Genomic DNA, 17,922 nt, shown 5'->3' on the forward strand with positions numbered 1-17,922 from the left:
TATGTTACTCTCCTTACGGGAACTCAACATATCTACCAGTTCAACGCGAGAGCAGGCACGAGACGGAGACGGCGCCTCCGTCAGAAAGAAAGGGGAAACCGAGAAAAGAAGAAGCACAACAACGTTTATTTTTCCATTTATAAATAGATCCCAGACCTCACTGTAACATCACCAACCTTTGAACTAAGTAGTATCCATCTACTATCACTAAGAACAAGAAAATTGTTTAAAATGCCCAATAACTAACATGCCAGTACCTTTTTTATTCCATAAACAATACAATAACCGCCACGATACCCCGCAGTACTACAACACCAACGAACCCCAATAGGAAGGTATCCGCATACCACATTCTGAAAGAACCCATAAGTAACGAATACAAATACCAGATATAATAACCCCAATTTCTCGCCTAGCCCGCCCCCATGAATCACCCGCGCTCTGTTTCAAAGTCAGAACGTGTAGTAACCATAAAGCTCTTATCCGCCTGTCGGGAAACTGACCAGTCCACATAGACGATCTGGAATGGTTAATGGGGACCTCTATTAAGAACTAAGATATTAACACATTGTGCCAAATAATTGTACAATTCCTAACAGAAAGCATAAGCCTACCTGCCCTCCTCCGCCCAACCGTTTTAAATAAATGTATGTCTTTTTTTTTATTTCGAAACGTGGTAATGAGCGCAAATTCTGATCAAAACAGTTACTCTTGCATATAAAAGCCTCAGCTTGAACCGCTCTGACCTTATTCTAAATACTGACTCACCCTGTTCAGTAATCATGATATTACATATGAACGTAACAGAAGACGCCCCAGGAGACGCCAACATGTACACGAACAACGAAGCCACCTCATCGACACAACAATCAGAGGGCATTCATAAGCGCGCTTTCACACGCAGTAACTTCCGGTTTCATCCCAGAGACATTAGTTCATTCAGAAATCCATAGTTCCGAGAAACAAAGTCAACAGATCAGCGTCACAATATAATAATAACGCAGTGTAAAGCATCCCCGGATAAGTCCTGGGGGCTGATTACCACAAAGGAAGCCCGCTGACGTCATCTTCTTCTGCATTCGCTTAGGGTATTAACTCTGGACGAGCAGGAACCACCCAGACACGTTCACACGAAACTACTGAATAAGGCAGCCCAAATCCCCTGCAAGGAATCCCGGAGTGGCGACATGGCTTCAGAGCTGCTGAGACACATAAAACCCAGCAGCTCCACTGAAGCCTTTCCGGTAATCGCCAGAAAACGCCAGACACCAACTGAAACCACAAAATCCTACATCTCACCGCCCACAAGCTAACCACATCGTATCTTAATTTTGATGGTATCGCCATAACCAAGTACCGCTCTCACACAACTGCCGTTTTGCTGCGCTGGGACTAATGCTAACATGCTCAATAATGACTAAATACGCGAGGAAATAAAAATAACGGTGCTTCACCACTTCTATTTCTCGTTTTACCCGGGCCCGCCTGCTCTCCAACCACACCGACCAACCGATAATATCACGCTCTTTCTCCACGAGACCGCACTGCAGAGTCCCCCGGAAAAGGGGGCTGCAAGCTTCCCTCTCACCTCTTACCGTCTTCCCGGCTCTCGTGCCGCGCCGCGCCTTCGGAACTACACTACAAACGACCTCCAGAGCACTAAATGGCAAAGTACTCCAACGGTGTGGAACCAGCGGCTATTAGATGACCTCTAATAGACAACACCCCGTTACTCATATCTAAAAGTAGAGGAAAGTTGTAGAGAAGCGGCTGAACTGCATTACCCACTAGTCCTCGTGCGACTGTTGAGTGCCGCTCAATTTGATTTGCCGAGCTCAGCAAGACCCAGCTTCTCCCGCTGAATGAGTGCTTTGGATATTCATCATAACATCCCATTCTGTTTGTGCCTTTAGTCACATGCACAATAGCGTTATCACCCTACCTCTCTCCATCCCTTTACAGAGAGATCGACTGCAGCAGTCAGCCCTAAAGGAGCAATATGACACTCCCAACATCTCGCTCCTGCGGATCTCCGCTGAAAACAGACCTGCTCACTTTACGAAACGGAACTGATCTCCACCGACACCGCACCCGGCACTTCTCCACCTATAACCACAGTGTCTAGTGTAAGCTCTCCAACCCCTACACCACCTTTACAGTCCATGTTGACAAAGTCTATATAACATGGCAAATCCCACCTTAGCCATTACGTGGTTTTTTTTCACAATATTCAAAACAATGGCACATTTCTAAACGCTTGGGTTCTTCACTTCAAATGATAATCATAGTCTCACCGGTCAACCAACCATTATTACTTATTATTCGACCAATTCAGTGTTACGCAACTTTAAACAAGTTGCCCAGATTCCCTAGAACAGAAATAGTGTCCCACACCATCTATCTTAAGCTATGAACATGCTAAATCACCCCCATTGAAATACCAAGTATAAGAGTTTGCGACCTTGTGATGGCATGATGAATCGCTAGAGACACCAACTCAACCTACACGCTCAGATGTATCTGCCCTTCTACAAACGGACTCGTCTCAGACAATTAAATATTCGTCCAGTAAAGCCTTCTTTATCTGCTGTAATACGCAAATTAAAAAACAAAAATGGTCATACATCTCCATTCATCTCAAATCAACCGAAATGATTGCACCTTTTATCTCCCTAATATTGCCCGATATGGCATACCCCAGCTTAAGAAACCAAATCTATCTCAAAAAACTAAAGAAATAAGTTCCCCAGACCAAGTAAAAAAAGATGTAGCACACAAAACCAATCAAAACTTTGAAAACGTCCCATCTAATGCCACTCAGACTGGTTGCGCGAATCCTTTTGCACCCGGCATTTACTGCATCAAGCGCGACGTGGACATGGAGGCACATCAGCCTGTCGGCATTCGCGACGGGGTGGATGTTATGGGAATGCCAGGATGCTTCACAAATAGCCGGCTTAGCTCTCTAGCATCTGTGGCTCTGGTGTCACTTCAGCTTCTTCTTCACCAATCACCCCCCAAACATATTCTATGGGCGTTCAGGTCAGCGGGAATTTGCAGGCCAATCGACGGACAGTAAATGCCCATGGTCAGCATACAACCAGCTTACCCCGCGTGGTTTTGGGCACTCGCTGGGCAGTAAGCCAAATCATGCTGGAAAAATGAATTCCTCATCTCCATTAGAGCGCTTTATCAGCAGACGGAAGCATGATAGTGCCTAAAAGTCTCATGGCTACATGCAGCTGCTTTTACCTGGCTTCTGATGAAAACAGTGGACCAAACCAGCCAGCTCGACATAGCCGCCCAAACGCATTCGCTGACTGGTGGGAACGTCACACTGGCTTTGTTCAAGCACTGGATTTTGCTGCCTCCCAGCCTTTTCTCAGACTCTGCTGGGCGGCCTTCAAAACTTCCAAATGAAAACAAAACTTGCTTTCGTCGAAAAGAGGAACTATTGGACCACTGTGAAACTGTCCAGTGCTCTTTTCTTTTTTAGCCCCAAGCAGACTGCCTCTTCCGGTTGTCTTGATTAGAGTGGCTTTGACCCCATGGAAGACGGCTATTGTAGCCCATTCCCGGACACTTCTGTGAACGCAGTGACTTTGAGTACCTGGACTCCAGCTATCAGCCCTCGTCTTGAAGCCCCCAAATCCTGGAGGACTCTTCTTCACAATGCTGTAATGAGCTGGCGGTCATCTCGCTTTGGTTGTTGCAGCGTTCCTGCCCATTCCCCCTGCCACAGACCTTGCTGGATGTGCTTTGAAACTGCACTCTGGACAGCTTGCCGTTGAAGAATTCTCTCTGTGTCTTAGCCTACCCCGATGGAGGGTGTCAAAGACGGTCCTCTGGACAAGCAGTCAGATCAGCAGTCACCCCATACTTGTGAGTATTTACTGAACCAAGGCTGAGTGTTTTTCAACGCTCATGTGAACCTTGCAGTTGTTCGAGTAATTAGAAGATTTCAATGATTCGTAACACCCACTCAGTCAATACTTTCATGATTTACAATAAGATAGGACCATTGAGGTTTGCTTAGCCGTAGCCATAATCAGCAATATAAAATAATAAAGGCTTGCAATATTAGTGTTGTAATCGAATCCAGAGATGCGTCACATTTTGTTTTTTCATTGCATACAACAAAAAAGACTTATCACATACTTCCAATTTCTTGCTGAGACAGCCTGACATAGAAATAAGGTCAGTGTTGATGACACAGAGAGGCACCATTTAAACATTGAAGTTTATCGTGTTCCATACTTAAGTGCTCCACGCCGTCGTTCACTGGTGTTGTTTGGCTTCAGCGCTCAGTGTGAGCATATTTTGACACCATTGCTAAAGCATACTCCTGAGGCAAGTGCTCCTCTGTGTCTGCAACGTTGCCTTTAACTCAGAGGGGGGGAGGAGGCTGTCAGCTATCAGCAGCCCTCAAGGTGATGCGGACGTCTACTCTGACCTGCTGTTTGCTCCTCTCTCTGACGATTTCGCTCTGTCCGCCTCTTCCTTCCTTCACCTTGGGTTCCTTTTTTCCCCCTGTCCTCTGACGCATTAATGTATCTCCCCCTGTTTTGGTCCCACCTTGTGATGGATTGAGCTGGTGACCACCAGTGAAACTGCCGTCGGCAGGCTCGAACATGAACACAACCTCACTCTGTCTGTGCAAGCCAAACCTCATCTGTCACAGTGTGAGCCATTTGAGGTGCTGAAATAGCTCACACAAGCTGAACCGATAATTGTCGACCCAGGGAATATTTTGGTACTCGCTGTATGACCCCTGTTATTGGAAGCAATATCAAGCAAGATGGAATTGTGCCATGCATGTTTCAACAATACATGCGACATATTATAAATGAATTAATAAGCATGGGCAAACATCATTTATATTCTAACATCTCTTGTTTGCAATACAAAACGAAAGCAAAAAATGGTGTTTTGGTTTTGAATCCTTAAAACTTGGAATTTTCCTTTCTGGTTGGTATCTGGAAATAATTTTTTTCGGTACTTTTTAACTTTAATATACACCCCTTGGACTTGCTAGACTCTTTGGGGGGGTTAGCCAGACCACCACACATAGGGTTTTCATGCAAAATAGAGAGTGGAATGCACTTTTGAAACGAAACCGGTCAATCGATAAACACGAGACATGGAGCAACTCCAATGCTTTTGCATAAAGTGTCCTCGCTCTCTAAGCATTATGTCCAAAGGACCAGAAGGTTCAGTGAGAGAAAGATCCGGCAGTGTAGAGATGAGAGATCAGATAGGAAAAGTATCAGACAGGACAGGCAAACAAAAGAATACAACTAACATTCCCATAAAAAGGTTAACTAACGTCTTTAAATGATCAGGGCCACAATTGGGAGCGTGCATTGAACAGGGACATTACCAAAATAACAAAATCAAATTTCCCATGGAGAATATGTTCATGTGTTCCTCCCACATAGAGAAGACAACACATTTAATTATTGAGGCACGCAGTTGGAATGGCTCCAAGGATGTTAAGCGCGAAAGCCGCTAACAGCGCATAAAAAAAAAAATTATAAAGCAAAAGCAGAGGGGAATTCTCACACCTGTCTGCATTTATGTCGTGTTTGCGCCGAGGGAAAGAACCTGCGGGAAATAAGATTAATGACTCCAAGAACTTGACAAATACATTGTCTTGAGTATTTTTATTGAAAAATTGAATATAAACCTAAATAAAGGGTCATCTCGGATGAAGTAACCGTTCCATTACATTTTGTTATGGCTTTTGATAACGCATATGCGGAACATGACCCCACCCCGTGATCGTTGTGAATAAACTCTTTGTGCAGTAATATTGCCTTTCATTTTTGCTCTTTCTCTTCCGCAGGTTTGCACATCTGGCGGAGCCAGCACAGCGGTGGAAGAGAACAGAACACATAAACCAAGCAAACATCATCACGTGTGGTAAAACACGTGCAAATGAACCGAACACACCAATCCAGTCTTTATCTCACCACCGTGGATGCAAGCCTTATGTTGCATTATGTCGATTTTGTTATCCAACTCTTGTCAAATATCACGCAAACATTCTACAACGGCAAGTATGTACTATAGGCCCCATAGCACAAATCCACAAAGGGCTTCACATCAGACAGCAAAAGACAGCCCTCCTGGTCTTCTCACTTTGCTAAGGAGGAGCATTTTCAACCATTTGGACTACTTGTGGTGTGCATGTGATATCTTTTCATTGTACACAGCATCTATTGCACGTGTGTCCTCCTGGGAGAGGGTCCCTCTCCTGTTCTCTCATCGAGGTTTCTTTCCATTTTCCCCATTACGGGGGGTTTCCTTGAGCTTTGTCTTGTCCGATGTGAGGGTCCAAGGACAGAGTGCGTATCATCGATCTGTACAAACTGTAACGTCGCCTGAGACAAATTGTACAAGTTGATGTTGGGCATATAAAAACAACCATCTACAGGGTGCACCACGGGTCTTAAAAGTATAACAGTTGAATAAATAAGTTGCGAAATAAAGGCTATTAAAAACGTAGTAAACGCATTTCCAAGTCTAACATTTTGTTAGCCTCCTGTTAACCGCCTCCATATGATAAGTATAAGTAAGTCCAAAGACTGGGTCTAAAGTCTGCTGGAATGTAATCATTGGTAGGTGTGAGGATTCTGTGGAGTTTTATTATGCATCCCGTTGGATTGACGTCATCTGAACAGACTTGCACGCTCTAACGTGCTTGATAGCGCTGCGACAGCTCCGTTTACACCGGTTGGTAAACAACATCGTGGGGAATGCAGTCTGCGTCCAAATGGTTGGAAATAAGCCCGAGGCAGGAAAAGCAAATACGTAACTAGCAATGTGAGGTGAGGGTGTCGCCAATGTAAGGTTAGAAGAAGTGGCGATGAGGTCTTAAATGTATGGAAAGGCGCTTAAACAAGAGGCGCTTTCACACCGCGAGACTTTCCGACAAAGGTTCATTCAGAACTATAGTTCATGAACTCTTTAGTTCCATGAACTAAGTACAGATAGGCGTTACACCGGAAAAGTACCCTGAGGGAGGATTAGGCAAATGAAGCCGCTGACGTCACTTCTGTCTTTCTTTCTGCTTTGGGGTTGCCGGCAGGCCCGCAAACAACTTCACGGCGTTATACGCCGCCCGAAATCCCTGGCCGGAGTAGGTCCCCGGAGTGTTGGGATTGCCTTCAGTAGAAGCGGCCGGGACTCAGAGTAAACGCCAGAACGCCGACACCATCCTCATCTTCCCCGCTCCATGGCTTTTATTTTGGTGTTGCCATAAGTTAGTTCTCTCTGCGTTCGCGCGGCTGTCTAATGCTAAGCTAACTAATGGCTAATGCAAGGAAATAAAAATTGCCGCTTCCACAAAGTTTGGGAGTTGACCGGGCGGGTTTGCATTCCGCCCAGCCAATCGACCACGAACCTTTTCTCCCACAGAAGTCCTGTCTCTAGCAGGGACGTGAAAAAGGGGCAAAAAAGGTTCTCATGAACTCATTTTAGTTCCGGCTCTTTTTGTTGTGAACGCGACATTTCGGAACTATATCAGAACTAAAGTGGGAAAAGTACTGCGGTGTGAACGCGCCTAAGGTCTTAAATGTGACTTCAGGATTCCTGCATATACCCTGCATTAATTGATTGATTGATGAGGAGAAACATTTGAATAGGTAAGAAAAGCTCAGGAGGAGCAACAGAGGAGGGATCCTTCTCCTTCGATGTACAGGGCAATAGATGTGTGTACAGAAAAGACAAACAAACACATTACAATCAAGAAATTATAAATAATGTATTAAACGTATACAAAAAATGGTTCTTCAAGCAGGATGTCAAGCAGCAGAGATCCAAATTCAACATGTTGAATGAGGCACTGACAGAGAGTTCCCAGGATGTCCCATCAGCCTTACAGCAGTTAAACACAATTGATGCACCGAGTGATCTCCGAGGAGCCGTCTAGTCGTGCACTTTTTTATCTCCATCTCTGCATCCATGCTGCAGCCGTGTCACAGCAAGCATTATTTCCTCCACCGGTTGCACAGCCCAACCACACGTGCCATGGCGATGTGCAGCCACACAGATGCATTAGTCACTTCCCTCTTTGTCTTGCTTTCTTTCTTTCCAGCTCCCACTCTCACTAACATCCCAGAAAGCATTCAAATGGCAAAATGGCTCTTCAGAATATATAGACTTAGTATGTATTTCAATCACTGGCTTTCACGGGAAGATTCAGAAGGAGGTGGTTTAATTGTTTGGTTCGAAAGAATACATCCAGAGGGCAAGATGTGCTGATGGAACATGAAACAGAAATGGTTGAAATGTTACCTGTACAGAGTTTAAAAATGGTGTGGAGAGAAGACAATGATATACCTGTGGTTCCTTCATGTTGTGCTGCACTTTGCTACGTGAATGCACAGTTAGAGACAGTGTTTAGAGGTGAAGAGAAGATTTCTTGAAGAGGACAACTATGTCTAAAAAGCCAGTTAGAGCAAATGATCACTGTTCAAAAGAAGAAATGTTGAAGGTCATGTGAAATGTACACGAACTGGGCGGAGAACACTTGGTCAAAACTGTCCAGGAGTTCACAGGAGGTCAAGTGACTTTAAAAGTGTGTTCGGCTTTGTTTTTCTATCACGCCTTTCATTAAACACATGCCTTTCATTTTCTTTACATAATATGTTTTCGCAAAGGAAATGCCATTTACAGGATAATTAGTTTTGTATGCATGTCACACAGGAGGCAGACTGAGAGTAGTGTTCACCAGTTACCTCGGTCAGCAGGGACTCCTAACGTCTCTTCATCCTTTTACATCCCTCCTGGTCCGCCTATATGTTTACCTTTCATCTCTCTGGCCGTTCATTGGTCCGTTTCTCTGATTCTCGTGTCAGGCCCACTGGGTCCACGAGCCAGGTGTTTCTTCTGTTGTGCAACAGTGCTATTCTAAAACTGTTATGACACCCTATTCCCTTTTTTTCACCTTTTGGAGCCCTCTGGTCCGACACTTCCCTCTGTGTGGTTCCTCTATTGAGGACAGATAGGCAAAGCTGGAGATAAAGCGGAAGCGTTAGGAATACAGATTCCTGTTGAGAGCCTCAGTGAGCTGTGCTAATTTGTTTCCGCTTCAAATTATAATCAGCTTATAAATCACAGTTCCAGATGAATGGACAGCCGTGACCTGACTAATATAGTGTTTTCACGTGTGATACAAGTGCTATCAAATATTTTACGAAACCTGTAATCATTATTAGACTTACGTATGTTACCAAATTAGACTTATGTTACCTAATTTAATTCAAAAGATAAACATATTCATCATTTATATGTAGCCAACACCCTAACCAGCCTTTCTGACCTTGTTAGAGCTTTAATAAACATTAAAGGAATACTTAACGAAATGACCATTTGTATATCATCTAGTCAGCCCCATGTAAGAGTTGTACGAGAGTTTGTTGATGGATGTTTAGACTGCCCTCCATTTATGTCAATTTATCGGAACTCCTTTTATTTTTCTCTCATGACCGTGGATTCAAGCATTTTCTTCAAGAGATGAGTAAATGTCATTTACATTTATACATCATTTACTAAATTATGTATAAATGATCCTTTGCAGGGGTGAATTACTCCTTTAAAAATCAATCGAGGACTCAATAATGATACTTAATGTGTTAATAATTTATGTCAAGGCCTCTTTGATTTACCAGAGCTTGTGTTGTGGATTTATTACAGCCCATAATGAGGGGGCTTCATTTGAAATGCAGCGGTGTGTCTGAGCAGCAGCTGCTGCACTGAGTGGATAACTTGACCAGCTAATAATCCACCCTCCAGAGGATGAGACATGCTTTCTAGTTCCTGCAAGAAATATGAGTTATTCTCCTGCAAAAGCAGCCATTGACTCACTCTCTCCAGCTGATTTACCCAAGATGTTGTTAGATTAAAACATTTTTCCAGTCCTTGGTACTCTTTTTGACCAGCAACAACTGTAGGTTACCATGGCTTCGTGCTCCACCACCACTTGAATTGTCCAAATTGAGTTATTCACTAAATCCATTATATTTTTTTCTTCTCCCCTGTCCCTGTCTCTCAGAGAGCCGGTGTCCTGCTTTCCGGAGGACAGCATCTACAGCGTGTCCCCCCCCCAGGTGGTCAGGGACAGCCGTGATGAGTTTGAGATTCATGTGATGACGGGGGAGGGCCAGGTTAGGTTGCTGTGCAGAGGGGACATGATGATGTACAGGGAGTACGTCAAGAACAGATACATGTGAGACACGGACAATATGCAGATCATCAAGTCCAATCAGAGCGCGTAGTAACATTTTGACACGACGGTAAGTTTGTAAAGAAGGCGAAAGAGATGTTTTCTCGCACTTCTTTGGTTGTTTCTGCAGGGAGTAGACTGTCCATAGTGAAGACAATGGCGCATGTACAGCATAGGTGTCATGTACAAGTACTAAACCATGCAGGTTTATTTTTATTTGCAATCTAAGTAATGTGTTTTAATAGCTTCAAACATTATGTGCCTCAACAAGCTGCCTACAATATATGGTGCTTTCTTTTTGTTCTGTGTGTCATTTTCCTTTATTTACATTTTAGCTACAATTCTTTTTTTAATTATATTCAATTATATGTATATTTTGAACATGTCAAAATAATTTGAATTGTTTTGACTATCAGTATTATGATTTTTTAATGCTGGATCCATCCCTTCATATTATAATGCTTTAAATTCCACCTCGGATGTTTTTTTATTAATTCTGTTAAAACATAGTGCCATGCCTGGGATGTCTTTTGTTGTTGTTGTTTTAACCTCTCTCAAAAACGATGTGGATCCACAAATGTCATTATGTAAGTCATATTGTACATGTAATGTAAATGTGTATCCAGGTCATTTGCCTTTTTCTTTTGTCTGCCTTTTATATTGTGCGTTTTATCTAACCTCGTCCTTAGTTTACAAAACCGCACACTGATTTTGTTTCGTCTAAATGCATTTTGACATGTCAGATGATATTGTGTACAGTAGTTCTAAATTAAACATTTATTTATTAACAAAATGTGACAGATTTCATTCCTTTAGGCACTTTTCTCCTCTACTTTTATGTTTGTGCTCGATTTTGTTCACTAAAATTGATTATTATTCCTTTCCTGCGTCTTCATAATTGTCCTCATCACTCCCGCCCACCTCTTCTGTCTCCCTCACGTTTGTTTTACACTCGTTACTCACCCTTTTTCCCATTGTTCTGTCGATCACACTTTCTCTTTGCACCGTCACACTCTTAGCGCTCCGCTTTCAACCACAGGTGTCAGAAGATGGGAAATGTGAGGAACACTTTCTTTCCTGTAATGCACAAACACATTCAACACAATGGCTGAACATTGGTTTCTGCTTCAGGGGGGCTTCAGCATGTCATGTGTACAACAGGGAATTAAAAAAACACTCTCACTGAATTTTTAAACCTAATGAACTCAAGGGAGTATGGAGAAAACGGGACATGAATTCATTTTCAAATCCTGCAGCACTGTTGGAGTGCTGTGAAAAGAATGCAATACAGATAGCTGAAATTTAGAATTGACCATCTCTCTTAAAGAGAAGCGAGTGTCTATCCTCTTGATATGTGTGCTTTAGGCCCAAAGAAAGGTGTAGTTAATCTGAGTGTGTAAATGTTTTATGTACACAGCATATATAAGGGAAGGCATTTTTTTCCCTTTATCTATATTCTATTGGTTTCCCACCACCCTTACATTATTGGATACAGGTACAGATCTTTATTACATAAAAACTAAGGACATTTTAAAGATGGATTGGAGATTTTGGGAGGTGGATTTTGCCTCTTTATTAATACAGGGTGGCTTGTGAGTAATGTTTGTTCAAATATTAGAACAAAGGTTTGTGACATTAAGATTTTAATGAATTTGTATGCCTCTAACGGTTGTAGTGCAACGTAGATATGATGGTAATAATTTTTTTAAATAATTTCTGTAGTACTGTATCTCCCTTCATATAGCTCCAAATGCTGTGTTCTTATTTGTTTTAATTTTCATAATCATATTTACAGACATTGACTAAGTAACATCTGTGTAACTGTTGAACATTGTTGAACACAAACTTACCTTAGCTTAATACCAAACATAACAACAATGGATTCAATGGTAGCCCTGCAAGTGAACAAAATAAACACAAACAAAATCACTTGAATATGACATTTTGAAGGAAAATACAAAATTATTATAATAAAAAAATTATCATTAAATTGAGGTTATGATGACATATGCAGAGGCAGTATAACGCTACAGTGGGTCAGACACTCAGATTATGTGACTATTCTTTTTGTGAGCAATCCACTCTCCACCCTTTTCAGAAGTAATAACGTGTGTGTGGGTTTTTCTAAATGGTTAAAACTACTTATCTTGAGAGAAAAAGTAGACGTCTGTCGGTAAATTGATGCTTTTACAGTAAATGTGTCCCTGCCATGTTCTCTTCAGCTTTCACAGATACTTTTAATCTGGTTTTCCTCCTCCTCTCTCCTACCGCCCAGCGTTTTACCGCCTTTCAAACCACATCCATCTCCTTTCCCTTACCATCTTCCATAACAAGTATTTTCTTTGTTTCTTCTGCTTATTAAAATACCTTTTCTCCAGGGTCGCTACAAGGGTTTTAAAGTAAAGGTTTGTTTGTGAACGAGCATGTGAGTGCATGTGAAAATGAGAGCAGTGTTGTCTCTGTTTGCAGGGCAGGGGGACTGTGGGCGGTTGGGGGCTGTTTTGGTCTTTTATGTAAGACCCTGTTTTTATGTTCCTAATCGCAGGTGTCTCATTACATTGAAACCTCTCTGCTCACATGGGTATGAATGATTAAATGCATCTGGTCACTGATATATTTTTGGGTGCAGCTTTGTTTTTGGTCTTGATCACAAAAATAACTGAATGTTTGTGTGGTGCATCGCTTCTGTTCAGGTGGAAAATGTAATTAGTTTGGTTTAACCCATCATGGAAAACAATCAAATGATTCTAAGATGTATTTTGGTCCTCAGCGGTTTGACTAGGTCCCTGAAATGAGTCACTTGGCACTTAATGTGACCCCTTAGCTTATGAATTAATACAACCTCTTCTCCACTGACAAAGGTGCCAAACAGCTGTTGCCTGGAAACCAAAACTGGTTACCATATTGCTGCTTTGAATCTCCCCCTACCTCCTTCTGTATCTCAGCATCTCATCCATTGTCATATGACATTTTATTTACCTGGTGTTTCAGACTTACGTTACATGCTGCTTTTATGGTTCAACAAGATGGCAACCATCTATATTTCATAACATTGACATGAATGTATTTAAAGGTACATTGAAGTTGTCAGTTTGCTTATTTCAGTCTTTGCATCATTATTGTTGCTCTTTTAGGCAATTATAGAGAAAATAGAGATCCTTCTCATAACATAGTTTGACATTCAGGGACCAAAATCGTTAAAGGAGCTTAACGACATTCAGAGTCGTATAAGCGCCGTGCACATTGGCCCTTTTAGCTGGCCAGTTGTAAATAAAGGGAATGTTTCCCATGAGCATCCTTGCTCAAAATGCCATTATTCCATAATATATTTAAATAACAAATACCTTTTTAATGCTCTGAATTTTGTTTAATGTCTGTTGAACTCTGAAGTCCAACTGCTATTGAAGATGCCAGTTGAATTTGCAAATTAGCCCCCAGTGGCCAAAAGGGTGGAATTACAACTACCCTTCTTACTACTTATTCTTCTTAAGCGTAAATGAATTCCATAATAAAGCATCTAAATATCCCCCTTTTATAAAACATTTAGTTTAAGATCAGTGCCTAAATCAGAGTAAATTCCCTCTGCACAACGAACTGCTGCTCAGAAAACCAGCTTTAACTGACTCTGGCCGCCTGGATGTGAAATATACTGGTACAATGTTTTATATCTGGCAATAAAACTGTGTCTCAGTGCCAGTGAGCAACTCATAGGACTGAACAGGAGCCGCTGTATCCAGCCCTCTTTATACATCCCAAGTTGCTATAGCAACAGCATGTTAATCTGAGGCTTGTTGCTGATCACAAAAATGTGAAGGTTGATATTGGTTATTCCTGCCAATAAAATACACACTGTCAAATATCATGTTTAATGGCTTTATTTTTTAAGAATTGTACTTTTCATTGTAAGGAAAAGAGCAAACCACAAATGGAAAACCGTGTGGCACTAACTCTCTTCGCTAAAATCCCACTTGTAAGTGAAATAAATAAATAAAAACTTGAATCCTATCATTGATTCTGTGTGAAAACTAATTTTAATGTGTTAATTAAAAAACATATGGAGAACTTTACAGCTGGCTTGTTTACATTTTTCTATTGAAGCTCAGATTCTGCCTTGAAATTAGCCAACCTTTTCTTCTTTTTTGCTCCACCTATTCAGTATGAAACTGGGATAGGCTTTGAAAGTAAGTGCATGATTTAAAAATGACTAAAAACTGACTTAAAAATAAGAAAAAATTCGCTTTTAAAGTATCTCATTGAATGGCTTGTTTTAACTCTTTATTTCCCAAAACCTGATGCCTATAACTAGGACTTGTTTTGTTGGCTTTTTTCCTCAAAAAGTGACCATAGATAGACCGTGGTAAGTAACCCAAGATCAAAAATGACCAGGAGAGAACTGAAGGCAACTGAGGAAGAAGCCGGAGTTATTCTTTCATTTTCCAAGTTCCAAAGAAAGCGAGATCGCTGATACCAGGGAGAGAGAGAAAAAAATTGAGAGACATCAAAAGTCTACATCTCTCTCTCTTTCTTCTCTCTCTCGCGCGCTTTCTCTCGTGACGTAAGGCGGATTTAAAGCTTCCCTCGCGCTTCTCCTGTCGGTCCCTTCTCGCGCTCCTCACATTCACCTCCCTCTCCGAGCAGACGGCCAATGCTTCACACTGCCGCTGCCCTGCGTGTCTGTCCCCTGCGTGGGAAGCACAACAAAACCAAGGGCTTCACTTGAGAAGGTGCACAGGAGCGAGATAAAAAAGAGACGGCAGTCCTTCTGCAATTCATTTTACACTTTCACTGTCTGCCACCGGACGAGGTGCTCCGGTTTCAGCGTAATTCTCGGAGGTACGTAACTTTTCTGAGACAAAATCCTAAAGTCTCATTTGACTTTGCATTGCTTCTGCTTTGGTAGAAGTCATTGGAGTATTAGCCTCCTGTAGTAATCAATGTATATCATTTTGAAGAAAACATCAGACATCTCAACATATTTGTATTTGACTTATTTGTGAATAAAAGTACCAATACTTATATAGTTATGTTCAGTTATGTTTTTTTTTTTATCAGTGTTTAGTTTGAGTTGATGGGATTTCAGCACCACGGACAGCTCCTCCTGCTGCCACTTCACTATTACAATAATATAATATAGAATACAAATTGTTCAGTGTTTGTGTTTTGGATAGTAAAGTCACTATCTAGGCAGCTGTTTGAATATGCAAAAATCTGAGTTTGTTTAGGATAGTTCCATTTAAATTAGGGATGCTCCGATCGATCGGCCGCCGATCGATATCGGCCAATACTCACTCTCTGCCGATCAATCGGTGCTCTCTAAAAATGCCAATAGCGAGAGCCGATCGCATGACGTAAAATACATGACACTTTTCTCTTTGTGCGGCAAAAAGAAGCTCGCCAAAATGGCTTCACCAGTCTGGCAGTATTTTAAGGTATCCGAAAAAGACAATAACATAGCGGTATGCAACGTGTGTGAAGCAGAAATCCTGCAGCTCCACCCGCTGTGACGGACCGGTGAGCGGAGCGAAACACACAAGAGTTAGACCTAACACACTTAGCTATTTGATCTATCTCTAGAACAAGCTAAACTAGTAATACATATATTTATTATTCACTGTCGGGTCACTCATTACTGGATCAGTGAGCTGCATGAGATACCGACAGGCTGTCAGGAGAGGGAGAGAGGAAAAGAGAGCGCTTCCGCTCATTTCTCCCGTGGATATTGATCCTGGAACAAAACACCACCGAAAAACAGGAGTTTTTCCTGGTAGTCTATCTGGCACCATTCATTGGGTTCTAGTTTTTACTGGTCCTCTCTTGACTTCCGTTTGACTCCTTCTTCGCCTCAATAAGAAAGTAAAGGGTTCAAGGTTTCTTTAGCTCCTAGCGACATGGTCCCTCTCTCTCTTTTTTTTACGCTCTGTGAGGTTTCAGATGTAGAGAGAGAGAAAGATAGGAGAGAGAAGCGCGCGAAAGAGAGCACTGCATTCCGCCTAAAATTTCGAGGGAGCGCGAAGAGGGACAGCCAGGGAAGAGGCGCGAGGAGTGTAAGTGGAGGGAGAGCTCGGTCTGCCGGGTTACGAAGTGTGACGGCGACGGGGACGACCAGGCGGGAGGACGCACCCTTCGGTGTTGTTTTGGTTCCGAAGTGAAACTCTTCCACGTGTCCGTCGCCGTGATTTTTCTCTGCCGTCAGGAGAGACCGGTTAAGTAAAATGTGAAAGAAACAACGGCCGGCGCGTCCGAACGAGGCCAAAGTCGCATTTAAGAGCCTCCGCATGCATGAAGAAGACTCGTTTAGGATTTCAGGAGTAAACTGGGAAACGTAACGGAAGACGAACCATCTTCAGTAACCTCAAATCGGAGGACGGATCATTGTTAGTTACCATATAGTAAAACTTCTTTTTGTAGTCTGTAGAGTTGTAGTAAACATAAACTGAATAAACACTTATTTTCATGGTTATGAATATATCAATACAAGTCAGACAATTAGCAAAAAAAAAATAGTCACAAATCGAAACTCAACTACCCAAAGTCGTGGTGCCTGTCGAGGGGACGACGGTGAAGTGATAATGTTATTATATTATATCTTATGTTTAACAAGTCACAAACACAAAACCTATCATTTCAGTGATAGATCGCGTCGACAAACTTTATACTGTGTTTAGACTCAAACAAAATCCTATCAAGATAAATTTAATCCCTACGAGGCTCAAGCTAGCCGCGGCTAGCTATAGCCGGTTATGAGGTGAGAGACGCTAGTGCCAACGAGAGATTTTACGGCTATCGGCCTCGGGGCGAGCGTACGTGCATTTTATGTACTGTGAAAAAGAGAAACAGCCGTTTTCTTCGAGCGGTGTTTACCAAGTGGTCAGACCGTCATTAAAATTCCACCAGGGCTTTTCTGTTATTGTATCGCCATTACGTTGGCACACACTTAGTCTTAGTGCGTCGAGGTGGCGACACTGGCCTGGCACTCGCCTCGCTTTGGGTGTGTTCTCGAATCTGGATTGTGGTGAAGTTCGATACAACTAGATAGAGATTTGTTCGATTTGATCCATTAATGTATATAAAAATAATAAGTGACAGCCCAGTGAGTAATGACTAGTCACCTCGACGTACTCATGGCTGTCCGACCAGTCCTTCCCTCTCTCTTCCTCGCGGAAGGCGAGTAAAGTGGGGGGGGAGGGCACTAAAAAAATAATAACCCAATAATAGGTTTCATTACATTTGAACCTATTACATGTAGTAAACTTACATTATTAATGCAACCAACAACAAACACCTTCGGTCACTTTAACGTCGGGGTAATGACTATAAATTTGTGGTGAAATTTACCTTCAGGGGTATCCGGGCGGGTGGAGCAAAGGCTAGCCATTACCGGCTAGAGGCTAAGCCGCTAGGCCGGGTTTTAAGCTGTTTAGCCTCGTAGTGAAGCGGAGGGGTGTTTCCTCCGCGTCCTTGTCTCCTCTACTACGAGGCTAGCGCTTAAAACCCGGCTAGCGGCCTTTAGTCATAGCCGGCTATGCTAGGCTAGCTCACCCGCGCCCCGGGATACCCCTAGAAGGTAAATTTCACCACAAATTTATAGTCCAATTACCCCGAGTAAGTGACCGTGAAGGTGTTTTTTGTTGGTTGCATTAATAATGTAAGTTTACTACATGTAATAAGTTCAAATGTAATGAAACCATTATTGG

At 42.4% G+C, this 17,922-nt stretch overlaps 2 protein-coding genes and 1 long non-coding RNA gene across 3 annotated transcripts in view; 2 read left to right on the plus strand and 1 right to left on the minus strand.

Moving 5' to 3' along the window:
- The window catches only part of LOC104945013 (uncharacterized), a 10,093-nt gene extending 2,569 nt beyond the window's left edge, over positions 1 to 7,524 (plus strand). The window contains exons 2-3 of the long non-coding RNA XR_798291.1: positions 2,119 to 2,124; positions 7,423 to 7,524. This is a non-coding gene — a long non-coding RNA (uncharacterized lncRNA). The remainder of the gene's footprint in view (positions 1 to 2,118; positions 2,125 to 7,422) is intronic.
- Positions 1 to 17,922, minus strand: part of LOC104945015 (protein cornichon homolog 3-like) — a 90,187-nt gene that overhangs the window by 26,234 nt on the left and 46,031 nt on the right. The gene's annotated exons all lie outside the window — the stretch shown is intronic.
- gpr6 (G protein-coupled receptor 6) overlaps positions 14,854 to 17,922 on the plus strand; it is a 16,422-nt gene continuing 13,353 nt past the window's right edge. Inside the window, exon 1 of the mRNA XM_010770636.1 lies at positions 14,854 to 15,061. The gene's annotated coding sequence lies outside the window, so the exon portion shown is untranslated. The remainder of the gene's footprint in view (positions 15,062 to 17,922) is intronic.

Source organism: Notothenia coriiceps, unplaced genomic scaffold (genome assembly GCF_000735185.1).
Source record: "Notothenia coriiceps isolate Sejong01 unplaced genomic scaffold, NC01 NC01_scaffold00009009, whole genome shotgun sequence".
NCBI lineage: Eukaryota > Metazoa > Chordata > Actinopteri > Perciformes > Nototheniidae > Notothenia > Notothenia coriiceps.